Below are 18,753 nucleotides of genomic sequence, written 5' to 3' on the forward strand. Positions count from 1 at the left end.
CATAATAACAAAAATATCTACATGTTATCTACGTATTTTGTTGATTTTCATGTTTGTGATTTTAAATTATAATATCTTTTGTATGAAACATATGGTGTGTATTTTGTAAGCCATGATATTATAAAGCACAGAACTCCAATCTCACTTTAAAATATTTATTCCTAAATCTATAGTACTTATATAGTCTACTTTTTCAAACAACCCTATGAGAAACTATAAAGGGAGGAAACATTCCCTGTTTATTCTATGAGGGTGGAAGTACCCAGATACGAAAGCCACTCAAAGATATTACAAGAAAAGAAAGCTATGACCAGTATATTTTGATAACTTAAATATAAAATTCTTAAGTTTAGCAAATAAAATCCAGAAATAAGTTTTAAAATATGGTATATCATTATTGATTGGGCTTCATCCAGGGGCTACCAGGCATGTTATAATTTGATAATCAATCAATGAAATACCATATTAACAAACTAAAGAAGAAAAAACATATTATTTTCTCAGCAGATACAGAAAAAAATCATCTGACAAAATACAACATTCATTTATGAAAAATATTCTCATTAAATTAGGTAGATGAAGAAACTTCCTCAAACTCATGAAGGCTACCTACCATAATCTACAACAGAAAACTCAGTGGTCTCTCTTTTAATCAGGAACAAGATAAGAAAGTTGGTTCTCATCCCTTTCATTCCACAATGTACTGGAAGTCCTAGATAGATTAGGAAGTTCAAGCTAAAACTCTTTTTACTCATAAATAATATGATTACTATGAAGAAAATCCTAAGAAAATCACAAAAAGCTGCAAGAAATAAAATGAGAATTTAGCAAGTACATAGAATGTAAAATCAATATAAAAACATTATTCCTATGTACTAGCAAAAGTTGGAAGTTAAAAAACTTCTATCTAGAAATGACACACACACACACACACACACACACACACTTTGGTCTTCACCTCACAACATACCTAGAAATTAGTTACAAGTACATCATAGATTTAGATGTACAAGCTGAAACTACTAAACTTCTAAGAGAAAAGAGAAGAAAATCTTTTGACCTCAAGCAAAGATTTCTTAGTACACCAAAACACAAACTATAAAAATGAAAATTTATAATTTGAACTTCAACAAAACCTAAAGCTTCTGATATTTTTTAAATGGCACTTAAGAAAAATAGAAGCAAGCCACTGTTTCTAAGAAAAAGTCATTTCAAAATATATATCTGACAAAACAAATATTCTAAAATGTATAATGGATCTTAGAACTAAATCATATGAAAACAATTCAATGGGCAAACAATCTGAACAGACATTTTTCCAAAAATATATGAAAAGATACTTAATTCTTTAGCTATTAAGAAAATGCAAATTAAACCCCAAATGGGGTACCATTTCACATCCACTAGATTGGCTAAAATAAAAAAGACTGACAATACTAAATGTTGACAGGGATGAGGAACACCTGGAATTCTCATACATTACTGGTGGAAATGCAAAGTGGTATTACCACTTTGTAAAACAGATTGACAGTTTCTTGTAAGATTGAATATTCTCTTAGTATATGATCCAGTAATTCAACTCTTGGATATTTATTGAAGAGCATTGAAAACCTTTGCTTACACAAACATGTATTCCAATATTTGTGGCAGCTTTATACCAGCCAAAATTTTAAAAAAAAGGACTATCAATTTTTGAAGGGACAAATTATAGTGCTTCACAAAATGCAATACTTATCAATGATCTCTTAATATAAATAATAAGAATCACAAAAGCTTTATGCTAAAGAACAGTACATACTGTATGATTTCATTTATATGGTACTCTAGGGACAGAAGCTGTTGAGTGGCTTTCAAAGACCAGGGCTGAGAGGAAGGGATCAACCACAAAGGGCATACAGAACTTTTTGCAGCAATAGAAATTCCCTATATCATAAAAATGGCAGTGGTTACACCACTGTGTACATTTGTCAAAACTTACTGAAATGTAAAGTGTTGAATTTTATCACATGTAAATTATAGCTGATTTTTAAAAAGAAACAAGGAGGCAGAATAATAGATTTGCAGACTAAAATTCTATGGGGCAAGTCAAATACAACATGAAGAGCTTGAGTAACTTTACACAGAACTACAGCAATAGAGGCAGAACTAGAAAATAAGAATACCAAACCAACTCATTAATTAATTTTGGAGAAATGCACCAAATATTCATCTAATAGCCACTGTGTATGTATAGCATTGTGCAAGTTAATTGAGATATAATAATTATTTAATCATAGCATTTATCTTCCTGTGCCAGAAAAGTAGTTGAAACATAGACCCATAAACTAATAATGGTTTTAATATGAGGGTAGATATAGAAAATGTTTCAGAAGTGCTGTGTGAGAATAGTGGACAGAGTTGGGACTTAACCTTGGCCTCTTCCCTAATTTAGTATATAATTCAATAAATATTTACTGCTCTATTGATTCCATTCAAAAGCTTTTCACCGGAATATATGACTTGTACCTAGCATGGTCTATGTGTTGCTGAAAGGAAAATGCCCCATGAAACAATTCTTTTGGTAAATATTTCATTTTATCTGAAATCATTTGGCACTCCCACTATTAAAATAATGTCATTTTTGTCTCTTATTTAGTAGGATAGAATTGACAGGGAGTGAAAGTGGAAATAAGACATAAGTTGCTCTTGAATGTAAACATCTTAGTTTGCCTTGGCTCTTGGTGCCAGCCGTGGGCCACTCAGCTCCCCCTTCTTTGGAGGGGGAGAATTGGCTGCAGTTGGGTTCCATCAGATTCTTCCCTTTGACCACTGCTCTCAATTCTCCTCCTTTCTTCTTCCCTCTCCTCATCTGTACTTCATCCACAGAGCATTTAATGTGGAGTCTGACAACTTTTTTGTCTCTCTGAGAAATGTATCAGTGCTTTTCTCTTTATGGAATATTCTTCAGAGATTAATTGCTTCCTCTTTTATTTTAAAATTTCTTGGAATGTCAAGTGTATTGAGAAGCACAAGGTCTTTAATTCCTTTCTGTCCAAGGAATTAAGATTCCCAGCAGACTTCAGACTTCTTCCCAAAGAATTCTCTGCTTTGGCAAAAAAATGCAATTTTTTCAAGTAGTTGAGTGGTGATTCAGCAACTCTTACAGGAAACAGGAATCCAATATTTCAAAATCTATAATTTTAGACATAAAAAAATTCTAACCTTCCTCACAAAGATACATTGGAAACTCATTCTTCCCTCTCTTCAGGTGAAATTATAATGAGCCCTATAATATTATTTTCTAACTGTTGCTAACCAAAAGTAAACACATGCACAATCCATCTCCCATAAGAATAGCTTTGTACATTTAGTTCCAAATGCAATCAAAGTCCTTTTATTGTTTAATTAATTTCTTTGGTTTTTACATATCCTATTAGCAGGAAGTCCAGTATTCTGCCCACATCTTAATTGTCTAAACTCTCTGGAGACTGTTGTAACAGGCTCTTGCTCCATTTTACTTGCAGCAAGAGAATGCCAATCTGATCAAGTCACCATTTCTGCTTTTTTGTTTGTTTTTACTGTCACGTGCTATTTTATTCTGAAAATCCTGACAGGCAGTGCTTGCCCATTGCTATGCAGGATGATTCTGTTTCCTTACAGCCTAACTGTAAAGGGTGTCCCACACATGAGCTCCAAGGTGCAGCCTTAAGCTCTCATCACTTTCAGTTCACATCTTATAAACCTAGAATCCTCGTATTCCTTTCCATGCTGGAAAACACATGCATTCCATTGAGCCACTCCCTCCCTATCCTCAGAACTATTAGAGCATCCTTCAGAGGGACTCTTGCCTCAGAAATCTCAAAGTGATTTCCTGTCCTCATTTGCACCTTGACATTTCTGTCTATTTTCCTCATTAAGGAAAAAATAAACCACACACACACACACACACATACACAGAGACATACAATCTCTGATGGGACAATGTCTTTAAATATGCCATTATTAAATTATTAAAATACTTGTATATGATAGGGTATTATACATGTATGTATATGCATATGTATACATGCATTTATATATTATAATGTATTTTATGTAATGTGTATCATATATGTTTGTATGTGTTGGTCTGAGTTCATTAATAGAGTGAAAAATACCTGTTAATTGAATACTATTATATACCAGCCACTGAAGTCAAGAGTTAATAAAGTATAATCTCCCTCTTCAAGAAATCTGAAAATCAAACAAACATGCAATTAAAATGGTGTATCATAAGTACCATTTCAAAGTTACACACACAATATAGATTGTAGGGGCAACATTCAAAGATGAAATTCATAAGAATAAAGAGGAAGAAGAAATTCAATAGAATCATGTAGCTAGCAACAGATTTCATTCTATAGCTAGTCCATGAATATGGCACCTGATTTCCTTCTTTTGTCTTGGATTCCTGACATCACAGAGTTGTTTTGGTTTTTTTGTTTTGTTTTGTTTGCTTTTGTTTAGGCTTTATTTATAGCAGTGTAAATCATATTACAGTTTAGCTAAGTGCTTGTATCCTTATTTCTGCTATGCAGAAATAACATGAGCATATAGTTTATTCTTAGGAAATATGTTTTTATAAAGTTCAAATGAATGGAAAATAGTTTTATTGGCAATTATAACATAGAAAGCCTATTTATTGTATGTAAGGGGTTTTGATGCAAGTGTATCAAATTTAATTAAAACATCTGGCACAATCAATTTGTAAGATTTGACAAGATTGTTTATGAATAAATGAACTGAAATCCACTGGACGTACACAATTTAAACAGATTAATTTCAAGCAATGAAATAGAAGATGCAATTAAAAACCTACCAACCAAGAAAAGCCTAGGACCAGATGGATTCTCAGCCAAGTTCTACAAGACCTTCAACGAAGAATTAACACCAATACTCCTCAAATTTTTCCATGAAATAGAAATGGAGGGAACCCTTCTAAACTCATTCTAAGAGGCTAATATCACCCTGATACCAAAACCAGGCAAAGACACATCAAAGAAAGAAAGCTTCAGACCAATATCCCTGGTGAACATAGACGCTAAAATTCTGGCAAATCACATATAAGACATATTAAAAAGATAGTGCACCACAATCAAGTGCGGTTCATCCCAGAGATGCAAGGCATGCAATTGATTCAAAATGTGGAAATCAATAAATGTAATTCATCACATCAATAGACTTAAAGACACAAATCATATGATCATCTCAATAGATTCAGAAAAAGCATTTGACAAAATACAGCACCCTTTCATGTTCAGAACACTAGAAAAACTAGGGATAGTAGGAACATACCTCAACATTGTAAAAGCTATCTATGCTAACCCAAGGCCATTATAATTATAAATGGAGAAAAATTGAAAGCATTCCCTAAAAAAACTGGAACAAGACAAAGATACCCTCGATCACCATTTCTATTCAACATAGTCCTGGAAATTCTAGCCTGAGCAATTAGACAGATGAAAGAAATTAAAGGGATATGAATAGGAAAAGAGGAACTCAAACTCTATTTGCTGACAACATGATTCTATATTTAGAAGGTCCAAAAATTTCACCAGAAAACTTCTAAAACTAATAAATGAATTCAGCAAAGTAGCAGGATGTAAAATCAACACCCATAAATCAAATGCATTCCTGTACATCAGTGATGAATCCACTGAAACAGAAGTTAGGAAAAATGACTCCATTCACAATAGCCCCCCCAAAATTAATAAATACTTGGGAAAAAATCTAATAAAAGAAGTGAAAGACCTCTACAATGAAAACTACAGAACACTAAAGAAATTGAAGAAGACTTTAGAAGATGGAAAGATCTCTCGTGTTCTTGGATAGGCAAAATTAATATTACCAAAATGACTATACTACCAAAAGCATTATATAGATTTAATGCAATTCCTATTAAGTTTCCCATGACTTTCTTCATAGAAATATAAAAAGTCATCATGAAATTTATTTGGAAAAATAAGAGACCCAGAATAGCTAAAGCAATCCTTAGCAAGAAATGTGAAGCAGGAGACCTCACAATACTAGACCTTAAACTATACTACAGAGCCATAGTAATAAAAACAACATGGTATTGACACCAAAATAGACATATAGATCAATGGTACAGAATAGAAAATACAGAGAGAAACCCACATAAATACAGTTATCTCATATTAGACAAAGCTGCCAAAAACATTCATTAGAGAAAAGATAGCCTCTTCAACAAATAGTGCTGGAAAAACTGGAAATTCATATGTGACAAAATAAAATTAAACCCCTATCTCTCACCCTGCACAAAACTCAACTTAAAGTGGATCAAAGAGTTAGGCTCCAGAACAGAGACCTTGTGCCTAATGCAAGAATAAGTAGGCCCAAAGCTTCACCATGTTGGCTTAGGAACTGACTTCCTTAATAAAATTTCTAAAGCACAAGAAGTAAAATCAAGAATCAATAAATAGGATGGCTTCAAACTAAAAAGCTTCTTCTCAAAAAAGGAAAAAAAATCAATAATGTGAAGAGAAAAACCTATACAATGGGAAAAAAAAAAAAAACCTTCACCATATGCACCACAGAGAGAGCATTAATCTCCAGGATATATAAAGAACTCAAAAACCTCAACACCAAAAGCAAAACAAAACAAAAATAAATAGACAATAGACAGTTGACAGAAGAAGAAATACAATCAATCAACAAATACATGAAAAAATGTTCTAGCAATTAGAGAAATGCAAATCAAAATGACTCTAAGATTTTTATCTCACTCTAGTCAGAATGGCAATTATCAAGAATACAAGCAACAATAAATGTTAGCAAGGATGTGGGGGGAAAGTTACACTCATATGTTGCTGGTGGGACTGCAAATTGGTTCAACCATTATGGAAAGCAATATGGAGATTCCTCAGAAAACTTGGAATGAAACCACCATTTGACCCACTCCTTGGTTTACACCCCAAGGACTTAAAATCGGCATACTATAGTGACACAGCCACATCAAGGTTTATAGCAGCTCAATTCACAGTAGTCAAACTATAGAACCAACCTAGATGCCCTTCAACAGATGAACAGAGAAAGAAAATGTATAGATACACAATAGAATATTACTTAGCCTTAAAGAAGAATAAAATTATGGCATTTGCCAGGAAATGGATGGAGACGGAGAATATCATGCTAAGCAAACTAAGCCAATCAAAAAAAAAAAAAAGGCTGAATGTTTTCTCTGATATGTGGATGTTAATTCACTATGTGGAGGGCTAGGCAAAAATAGAAGTACTTTGGATTTGGCGGAAAGAAATGAAAGAGAGGGGAGGGTAATGGGAGTAGAGGGATAGTAGAATAAATTGGGCATTATTATCCTATGTACATACATGATTACATGACTGATGTAATTCTACTTCACGTACAACCAGAAGAATAAGAAGTTATACTTCATTTATGTATGATATGTCAAAGTGCATTCTACTGTCATGTATAACTATAGAACAATAAAAAAATCAAGTGTTATATGACTTTGTAATAATAAACATTGAGAAAGAATTGAGCTTAGCCTACTCTTTCTTTCCCCCTTCATATCAACATCCATAATTCCATGTAACACACTTGGAGTGGCAAACACAGCCTAAGAAGCAAATGTCGTCAACCCTGTGCATGAGCCAACGTAAGAATCTCTCAACAGATTTTGTCTATCACTGAGTTGTTTTGACACATGAAATTTTGATTTAAAAAAAAAAAAATGGAAACTTCAGCCGGGCACAGTGCTGCACTCCTGTAATCCCAGCAGCTTGGGAGACTGAGGTAGGAAGATCGAGAGTTCAAAACCAGCCTCAGCAATGGCAAGATGCTAAGCAATTCAGTGAGACCTTGTTTCTAAATAAAATACAAAATAAGGCTGGGGATGTGGTTCAGTGGTTGAGTACCCCTGAGTTCAATCCCAGTATACCCTCTTCCCCCAAAAAAGATATGGAAACTTTGGTATGCTTTATTTTTTGGAACAAAATAATTGTTATTGATTTTAAATATTTTATTCTATTTCTTAAATTTATTATGTACATTTGAATCAAATAGGGGGAGGAGAAATGGTGGAAAAAGCATTATATCAGTTTCATTACTGTTCTTAGCTATTAGGGTGTTCCGGGGCCTTCCCTTCATCAGATTCTAAGCAAGACCAGACATACTGTGGAAGATGTTTAAACCTATACTATTTACATGCAATCAGACACAAGCAAGTCTCAACCACTACACAGACAGAACTTTATACCTGAAACTTAAATGACCATGTTATTTGAGCAAAACTTGGATATAATTTTGAACTGAATAAATAAATTGATGGATGTCAGTGACTGTATACGTACGTCATCTAGGATGAGTTTAGGCAGGAGTTTGGGCAGAAGTCAGGTTAATTTTGACATCTATAATCCCTGATTTAATGTCTCAAATTTTCAAATCATTTTCAAAATACAGGAATGAGATGTCCTTCACTGATTGTGGTTCCCCTTGAAAACCTCAATCTGATGGGTACCTGTTTTGCAGGAAGGTGCATTTCTGGGAAAAGGAGCCGTGTTCTAGTGACCAGCACTAAGGGAACAACTGGGTGGAGTGGATGTGTGTGGACGGCCTTGAGGGGCATGTGTGTGTGCTCCTATTTACAACAGACGTCTGTGTAATTGAGCAAATATTGGGCATCATGCCTATAGGACCTTCAGTAGAACCTCCAGGAAAACACCAATAAGCAATATTGGTCCAATATTATTTTTAATGCTTTTAATTTTTTCTTCCAAAAAGAAGTAAACAAAAGACATTTGACCTTTGTTTTGTTTTAAGGTAACAGCTACCTCGTTAGATAGGATTGGCTCATTTGTCAGATTATATTAGTTCAGCTTTGCCCTGGGAAATAATTCATGTAAAATCCCCAAATTAAGCTTGAAGTGAAAGCAACTTCGTCACATACCTAGAAATACTGCTCAAGGGGAAAAAAAAAAAGATACAATTTATTTTGCCCACCTTTTGGAATTGTATTAGTTTTATTAGTGTTAAAAATTGTAGTTATGTCAGTTCTGCTGCTGATAGTGGTTGGGTTCAAACCAGAGTCAGTGGCAGCTGCAAAAATAAGGAACCATCTTGTCTGTTGCCATGAGAGGATTAGTGTAACTAATAGCAAGCCAGCTTTATGCTAATCACCTCAGGTTTATCATGTCACAAAGTCACATGTCTCTACATGAGCTGTGTCAGCTGAGAAGCTTCCAGCCTAACCAGCAGAGAAAGGCAACCACCAAAGCCATGGGGCTTTCCACATTTAAAGGACAGATAAGTGGGACATTCTCTTCTGAAAGAACCATTCCCTTCACAGAAGTCCGCGCCATTCCTGCAGCTCTTTCTTGCCTCCTCACTCCCCCAGTCAAAGAGTCTCTGAAGAGAGATTGGTTAGAGGGTTGCTTCCAACAACCCAGGGCTCCCCTCCAAGAACAGCGCCGTCTGCTCTTCTCACGCCTCCACTGCCAAGTCACAACCCCTAGACGGGTGCTTTTTAAATGTTGTGAACCCATAATCACAGTAAGGAATTCATGTTCACCCAGATGGGTATTATATAAAGTACATTTATGTGCGTACACATATACATAGATCTCCATAGGTATTTTAATATTATAACGGAAGAAAAAATTTATAAAAAATATTCCCCCCCAATACATGCCTTGTACTCTGATAGTTTTTGTTATTCTATTGTTTAATCTTTACATGATCACTGCAGCCTGCCAAGTTGACTTCATGACAACCAAAACATGTAATGACCCACAGTGTATAAAATGCTGCCAAAATTCATTACTTCTTATGGCCAACCCGTCACCTGAGGAATATTCTCAAAACAAGAAGCCAGGGCTGAGAAGAGGGGAATTAGAGGTAACTGCCAGTTAAGGAAGGCAGACATCTGCCAATTATTTACTATACGGCCTTGGTCACTCAACCTTTCAATCTCAGTTTCTTCACCTGTTGAATGATCATGATAATAATAAAGTCTTCCATACAGGATCATCATGTGCATGAAATGACATAATACATGCAAAACACTTTGCTGGGAGTCTGAAACATGGTAAGAAGACACCAGTGTTCTTCATGAGTTGTAAAACCCTACTGTTTTTATAGTTGGGTTGAATTACTGATGTCTAACAGGGATTTTCCCAACATGTCCTGATCTGCCTTAAACTCTGTGCCTTTGCTAGAGTCAAAAGTAGGTTAGAACTCAGTTACCTCATTAGTACCTTGCTGGCTACTAACTGGAGGTGCAAGGTACTAATGAGATGACCAGGCTGGAACTCAACTTGGGCCCCCACTAAAGGCTATAATGAGGTGACCAGGTTTTAACCTGTACTTGGCCTTATGTCCTGTAAATGTTGGTTTCCAAAGCAGGTGAGAACTTGCTTTTAAAAGACTATTAATATATCAAATCACAAGCCAATTTGAGTTTCTTCCTTTCTTTCTTTCTTTTTTTTTTTTTGTAAAGTATCATGTCATGAATGAGGGATGTAAAGGGAAGAAAAGGGCAAGGTTAGTTAGAAACCTAAGGTTAGTTAGAAACTATTCTATGCCAGTTTTCCTGAAGAACTACAGTAGATTGCATTTCACATTATTTAAGTAAACATAGGGACTTTTCCAGTGAATTATTCTCAACTTAATACAATAATATCCTAAAATTCTAGGTCCTAAATTGAATCAAGTAATAAGTGTTTATTGAATAACTAATACAACCACACTAAATTAAGCACTGCAAGAATAACAAGAAAATGCAGTATGATCCTTTTCCTCAAAGTGCTTGCAGTCTGGCTGGAGGAAACTGTTTAAAAGGTAATATATTGATAGAAAGTTTGAAGTATATTAAGGCAACAGGTCAGGAAAAGAGTGCCAGTTACAGTTTCCAAGAGAAGGATACCCCATGCCATGGGGGCCACCTGCAGAAACCCCTAATCCGGAGGCACACGTAGGATAAGACCTTTCATTGTAGTTTTTATGGGAAAAGCAGATAAGGCAGGGTAGTGTAGAGGGTTGGGTAGTTTGAATAAGTTTGGCCTATTTAGGCCATAGACTCATTGATTAGAACTAGGCCCAGGGTGATTGGAATAGTAGATGGATGGTGGTCCAGAATTTGAGATCCTGATAAAGGACATGACTGGGGTGTGGGCTGTAGGTTGGCTGGTTTATTGTTTCAATGTGTTCTCCCGGGCAAGTCGTTTACCATCTCTAGGAACTGAGAGCTCTGGCAAGGACAGCTCTTCCTGAGTCAGCAACAGCCCCGATGTCAAAGTATCAGAATTCGGAAAATAAAAGACACAGTCAATTTAGAAACAACCCAAAACTTGGTAAATATTAATAACACAATTTACCACTAATATATGTATGGTATACCAAAAAAATTTAAAGGATTTAGAGAAATTATTCTTAATCTTGTGATATATTGGCATCATCTGGGGAATTAAAATGGTACTAACATTAAATCCCCGTCTTACATCCTGACTTAATTTGCCTACCAGGAAGCCTGGGAATCACAATGTTGAGGAACTTCACCCAGGTGATTTTAATTTGTAGTCCAGTTTAAGATCTGACACAGAGCAGGAGTGAGCAGGACAGGTGCAGACGGGTGCACTTGTACATTTCATGCCCTGTAGCCAGCTAGCTTGTGTCTCATCTTTTTCAGTAGAGAAGAGGAAAAGGGGGAGATAGAAATAATAATACAATAGAAAACAATGGATTTAAGATGTACAGAGTACCTAATACATGTCAGGCCATTTTTAGGTACTTCAAATATATTATCTAATTTTCTCCCTGCAACATAGGAGAAAATAAATAGTAGCCTCATTTTCCTGAAAGGAAACTGAAACTCAAAAAGGTAAATGATTTGTTTAGAATCCACAGCTAATAAATTGGCAAATTCATACCTCTTCTCTTCAAAATTAGAATCTATCTAGCTAATTTTTTAGAAAAAAAAAAGAAAAAAATATCATTTTTTTTGCAGAAAGCCACCCATGAATTACTTGAGGGTCTTCTCTTGGTATAGCAGCCAGGGAGATTGTAGGTTTAAACTTGGGAACTATTCAGGGCCCTCCCACACAATAGATTGCCCAAGGCACATGACGTTTATCTCTGCTCTACTGGGAATATTCCTCATAGTAGCTCAGGAGATGGGTGTAACCCTTTGGGAACTGGACAGCCCACCTATAACTTTTTTTGGTGGAGAACATTGTATGGAAGGCCTTTGATGTTCCCCAATATAAATAAAGTCAGCGTGGGCTCCATTTTGCTTTTTAGGATAGAAGCTGGATCTATATGATCAGCTAGCCCATCTTGCCCCTGCTTTCTGAAAGTATTTTCTGTGTCCTGTGGTTTTTTCATTCTATTTTTTCTTAGCTTTTATTTTGCAGCTAGCCCATTCCCTGCGGGGAACCTCATTTCCAATACCTGTTTGGGACATGGGTGAAAATTTTTCTCCTAATAATCAATATTTTCCCTAATAACTCAAACATAAAATTATTTCTTTGTATGCAACTACAAATTGTATTAACCAAATACAAGTTGGATTGAATATCTTTATAGCACAATCTGTGAGCCCTGACATAATTGACATTTATAATCATCCCCACCCCCCAGTATCTCAGTTTCTATTAAGCTTTTGCCCAAGCCCCATCTCATACAGTTAAGGTTAACCTATGAATGACAGCAGTTGGCATAGGACTGGGTTATACAACTATTGGTATTCCAGTATTTTATTTTTCGTGATTGGTACAAGATATGATCACATGAACGAATCAGAATAATTACATGAAGCCAATAAGAGTGTTTCCACCAAGATTTTAAACATAGACTCTGGAGAGATAATGTATTTCTATCTTATAGATTGTAGGCTCTAAAACACAGAGTAGAGCTTCTTTGAGATCATGTCTAAGGCATGAGAGAATGAGGCCAACAGGAAGAGAGATGCAAATACAAATAGAACCAAGAGATGAATAAGCTGATATCATTGTTTAAGCGTCTGGATTTGGTCAGGCTTAAATGCAAACATCTCCACCCATGGATTCTACAATTGTATGAGCCAATAAATTTTGTATTTACTTAAGCTGTTTTGAATTGAGTTTCTGTCTCTTTCAACTATCCCTTATGCATTCAGACTTTTCCAAAAAGCACACGTCTGCTCTGCTTAACCAAGGTATACTCAAAAGTTTGAACTAGGGAGTGCTTTTCTTCTGGTATGGACTTGTTGTATGAGCAGATTTTGCAGATCAAAGTTTAAAAGAAGGCTACAAAGTTAAAAATCAATGATAGAATGTTTTTTAACAGTCTTTTAGAGAAGAGGACTGAGATCTCAATGATAGAGGAGTCAATCAGTCAAAATCAATGACTAAGGTAAAGGAAGATTCCAAAGGTGGAGATCACAGATCACTACCCTCAAGAAGTTCAGTGCTTGTGGGGGAAATATGGAATAACCAGAGCGAGAAGGTAACAAATGCATGGTAAGCTGCCAAGTGAGCCCGTATAAAAGGAATTTAGGGTTACATATGTTTAAAGAAATGAGCAATAGCTGTTGGATGGAGGTGGACAAAAACACTTGTTATTTTTTAAGGAAGTGTAACCTGACCTGTGCCTTGAAGAATGGAAGATTTACCAGGCAGATTTCCTTTACAGACAGAGAAAATTTCATGTAACATATATTGAATTCTTCGTCCATACTAGACCAATGGCAGTAGAACTTAATAAAGCAGAAAAAACCATCTCTTTATCTCTCTTTGTATCATTATTTTATTTTTTTTATATTCTAAGAGAGACACTTATTAAAAATAATGTCACAAACTATTTGAATTCATCATGGTTCTTGTCCTTAAGGGGATTCAATCTATTCAGAAATGTCAAATAAACAAGTCATTGTTTTGAATAACAGGAAACATAACCCAAATTAAGGAAAGTCAGAGCAGAATTCTTGGAAAAAGTAGCATCTACACTAACATTTTACTGAGGGCTCAGTAGAAGTTAGAAAAAGTTCTTAAATGAGAAAAAGCACAATACACATGATTACTTCAAGGAAGGTCAAAGTAATGACATCAAGGTACTTCTGAGAATAGAAAGGACAACATGTGAATTTAAATACTTAGAGAAGAGAATGCTACAAAGATGCCATAGAGCAGCTGTTTCCTAACAATAGGGACCATAGCAGGTCTCTGAGACACATCCATGGAGTTTTTGAAGATAAATAATGTTAAATAATTTAAATAAATAATGATAGTACACATTTGCCTGTAAAAGCTCATTTTCTCACGAGCACATAGTGGAGTTTTCTGCTATACTTTTGAAAGGTCTACATAAAAGAGTGGATCGTTATGTTCCAAATAACAAATCATGATATTACAAAATCATGCATGGGTTAAAAAATTTATTCAAGTTGCAAGACAGGCCAATGTAACTGACATTAAAAATTACATAAATATGGTTTCAGCTTTCATATTGCAACTAATCTCTAAGAAAATACCACTTTTTAAATTTTGGTGTAGAATGCAAGATAAATATTCACTAAAATTATCTAATATAGCTATTAAAAACTGTCTTTCCCAACTGTGTATGTGCATGAGTCTAGACTTTCTTCATCTCATACACAATCAAAACAATAGCAGATTGAATGAAGAAGCAGAAGGGGCAGTCTAGGTAACTTCCATAAAGCCAGACCTTAAAAAAGAGGTTCAAAATTATAGAACAATTATACTCATAACTAATTTGGGGGTAAATAAATATAGTTTGTAATAAAATGCTTATTACTGATATTTTTAAACAAATTAATATTTTATTTTATTTTAAATGTTAACTTTGAATATAGTAAGTAAATAGATATAACCCATATTTTCTCTTTGGGATCCTTAATTTTTAAGAATGTAAAGGGATTCTAAGGGCTGGGGATGTGGCTCAAGCGGTAACGCGCTCGCCTGGCATGCGTGAGGCCTGGGTTCGATCCTCAGCACCACATACAAAGATGTTGTGTCCGCCGAAAACTAAAAAAAATAAATATTAAAATTCTCTCTCTCTCTCTCTCTCTCTCTCTCTTTAAATAAATAAATAAATAAAGGGATTCTAAGACAAAAATATTGAGAGTGACTTCCACAGAGAGTGCCATAGGATTTGGCTTCAAATCTCTTTGAGATTTTTTTTTTCTGGACCCTGTGTGAACACTTCATTCTCTCAGTTAATGTTGAGTTGTTTCTCCTCTTCCATTCACTAATGGTCTCCAACTATCTGTTGTTATAAGCCTGGATGAACAAAGGGATCTTGCCTTCACATCACTACTCCACAATAAGACTAGCTCCTTTCATTTCCCATTGATAATGTGTCATGAGTAATAGCTGTTATTAGGACAATTTAAGAGAATCATGTAAGGATCAATAAGCAACAAGATCAAATTCACAAATATGCCTACCTCTCTGCCAAGCACTCTCAATAAAAACAGAAATTGACTGAGGAGACTATTCTGTTAAACAAGGGATACCCAGGGGACTTTGCATGTTTTGCATTATGAAAGGAGAAGCTTTAAGGCCACAGGGCACTAGAACATATGAAGACAGCAAAAAGTTATGACTTTTGCTGAACTAAACACTTGGGGAAATGGTTACACTGAATAATTCCTTATATTTAGGGCAAAAAGTCTGATTTCTTCCTTTGCTTTGAAGCCTCTGATAATTTCTGGCTGTTCGTCATCCCCTTGTTTTGATCTTTGGATAAGGATGTTATCACCCGAGCATCTCTCCTTCTAAGGTCCACCAGGGAAATCTTTCTGATGGCTTTCACTGGGACTTTCTATTTTACTCTTGGCTACTGAAAATTTTAGAAAAAGGAAGCATCCATTCAGTTACCAAGCTCTAGGATCCTCTGGAGGAAAATGATGTGGACATGGAATCCAGTGGCCCTGCAAGCCAAAAATGAGAGAAATAACAAGGACTCAGTGCGGGCCCTGTCTCCTGGGGCCTGCTCCTGGCCCTTGGCACGCTGCTCCTCCAGTGCCAGCCTCCCCTCACACAGGCAGTTGTGGAATTGGCTCCCAGGGTTACCAGGTTGCATTTGTTTCCATCTTCCTGGAACTGACCAGAGCCCACCATTTTTTTTTCCAGTTATAAGTTTTGGCAAATTTGATTCCATACATCATTTTTTTCAAGTAAAAAAAATCTAGCTTCTCCTAAATTTTGATTTTTTTAAAAAAAAGGTCTTTTTCATTTTTTTGTTCTTTTCAAATAGCATTATTTTTAAATAGTTGCTTATCTCAGATTAAATCAAGCCTGGTAGAAAAGGATTTTTATGTCTGTTTTATTTGAATTTGCTTGTCAACATCCTTTGAAAGCTATCTATATAGTAATCTTTCAAAAACTTTTTTCCTGCCTGATTTTCCTTATAAAAATATCTTTGTATCAATGTTTTACCTTTATTTTACATTTTTCAAATCATTTCTTAAAAATCACTTTTCACTAGTCAATCCTTCAACAGCTGGAAAATTTATTTGCAACCATATATGAAGTACTTGAGTGCCCTCTCTTGTTCGCCTCAAAGTAAAACAGTTTTATAATCAATGAATTTTTTTCTCTCTTAGTGGAAGCAAATAAAATTAGCTACATCTAATAATATGAGTCAAATTATTTGTCTTATCTCTTTGAATATTTGATGTATAAATACATGTTATATTTCATTAAGAAGAAATGGAGTTATTGAAAGGATATCAACTTAAAGTACAAGCAACTTCTTTTATAAGTAGAATGATAGATTTTAAAATATAATACTGGTAGAGTTTTAATTTTTTTTAAATTCAGAGTATAAACTGCAAGTAAATCTATAAATAATAAATAATTATCTATAAATAATCATATTCTAATTGTCATTAAAAATTTTTATTAAAACCACTGAAATAAAGGCAACACAAATGTAAGTAATTTCTTCTGTTGCTGCTAAGTAATATGGAGCTATACAAAAGATATACTATGCTATTAATTTTAAAGAAAGTTCATATTCTATTTCTAAAGCCCTGTCTTTAGGAAGTTATTGAAACAGACAGAAAAACATTGGTTTTTGTGCTTGATATGAAAAGCCAACTTGGTGGAAGATTTCTGGATAAAATGACCTTAGAAGTAATAGGACTAAAATTCATGCAGGGCTCTATGACGATAACAGGGAATGCTCTCTCCTATAGGTTTAAGAACCCTATGCCATTTCGATTGCAATCCCTGAAAAGTTTGAGTTAGTAAAAAAGCACTGGGCCCTATGTAGATGTCTTCTGGAATCTCAAATGAGGCAGTTTTCAACCATAAATCCTTCACATCCTATGGAAAATGTTTCCTGAAGGCATGGAGGGAAATGATATTTATTAGAGGGATTTTTGAAAAGAAGAGCACAGCATAGGTTTCTAAATATGAGAAGATCTCCCTGCTCAGCTCCCCAGCTCCACATGTTTTCCATTCTCAAGTGTGCTGGCTGCCAAATAAGGAACCTAAGTGCCAATACCACTGCACGTGTTAAGATTACTTCCACCAGTGACAGAAGTACTGCTAAGCACCTGTATGTGCACAAAGGACCCAGTCTCTCAACAGGGTGCAATAGCTGTTTGCAGAGTAGAGGGTCATGTGTTCAAGGACCATGTTATGTCTGATTCCCTCTGAGCCATGCTATGGTGATGCTACTGGATATTGCCAATACTGCATTTTCCTAAAGAAGTTTTGCTCTTTAGGCAAGAACTAGATAGATCACCAGTTACTAGAAATTTCTCTGTTCTGATGTTGAGCCTTAATAAGGAAAATCCAAAGACCAACTTGAGTGAGCCTCACAACTCCCCTGAAAGATAGAATCTATTATCATCTTTCTTTTCCCAGAGTGATTAAGTAACTTCACCCATAGCACATGACCAAATTTACTAGACAGAGGTAGAATCTGAACCCAGACCAATCAGATCATGTCTATACTGATCCTCACTCTAACCCTTCTCACCACACAAACTCATGCTATTTTTCAATGCTCTGTTCACTAATGACCTCCTCTCAGAAGCTTTCTTGATTTTTCTAGTCATCCATTGTCTCTTTCTCTCCTGAACTCCCATATACTATCTTTAGTTTTTCTCTAATGTTAACTTTGTGGTAATGTTTTTAAATTTATTACTTATATCTTTGCTCATCAACTAAACAGTAAGTCATCAGGCAGTATATACATGTATTTACATACACACGTGTGTGTATGTATATATATACATATACATATATATACATATTTATATATATATATATATATATATATATATATATATATATACACACACACACACACACACACACATTTTTTGCAGGAGAGGATGCTTACAAAGTTGGTGGTGAGATATGAAACAGCATTTTAAATAAAGTTATTTACTTTACATGCTTTTATGGATGCATTCATTCATTCTACTGGTTCTTATTAAGACCATTGATATGGCAAGGCCTGTATCTACATGCTAGGATTACCAGAGATTGATAAATAAGTCAAACTGATGACACAGTTTTATGACAGAACTACTGGACTATATGCAGTAGGATTTCTAAATATGAGTCTATAATGCACAATATTTATTATTAAGGGTCAGTTATTAGTGGAAAAACAGCTCATTGATGTATTGCTCATTGTTACTGACAGGGAACTCAGAATGAACAGGGATGTGAGGAGGTTTCTGTGGAATATCATGTTATAAAACCTAGAAGCATTACAGACAAAAAAAAAAAAAAAAAG

The sequence above is a fragment of the Marmota marmota genome, unplaced genomic scaffold, assembly GCF_001458135.2.
Source record: "Marmota marmota marmota unplaced genomic scaffold, marMar, whole genome shotgun sequence".
Taxonomy (NCBI): domain Eukaryota; kingdom Metazoa; phylum Chordata; class Mammalia; order Rodentia; family Sciuridae; genus Marmota; species Marmota marmota.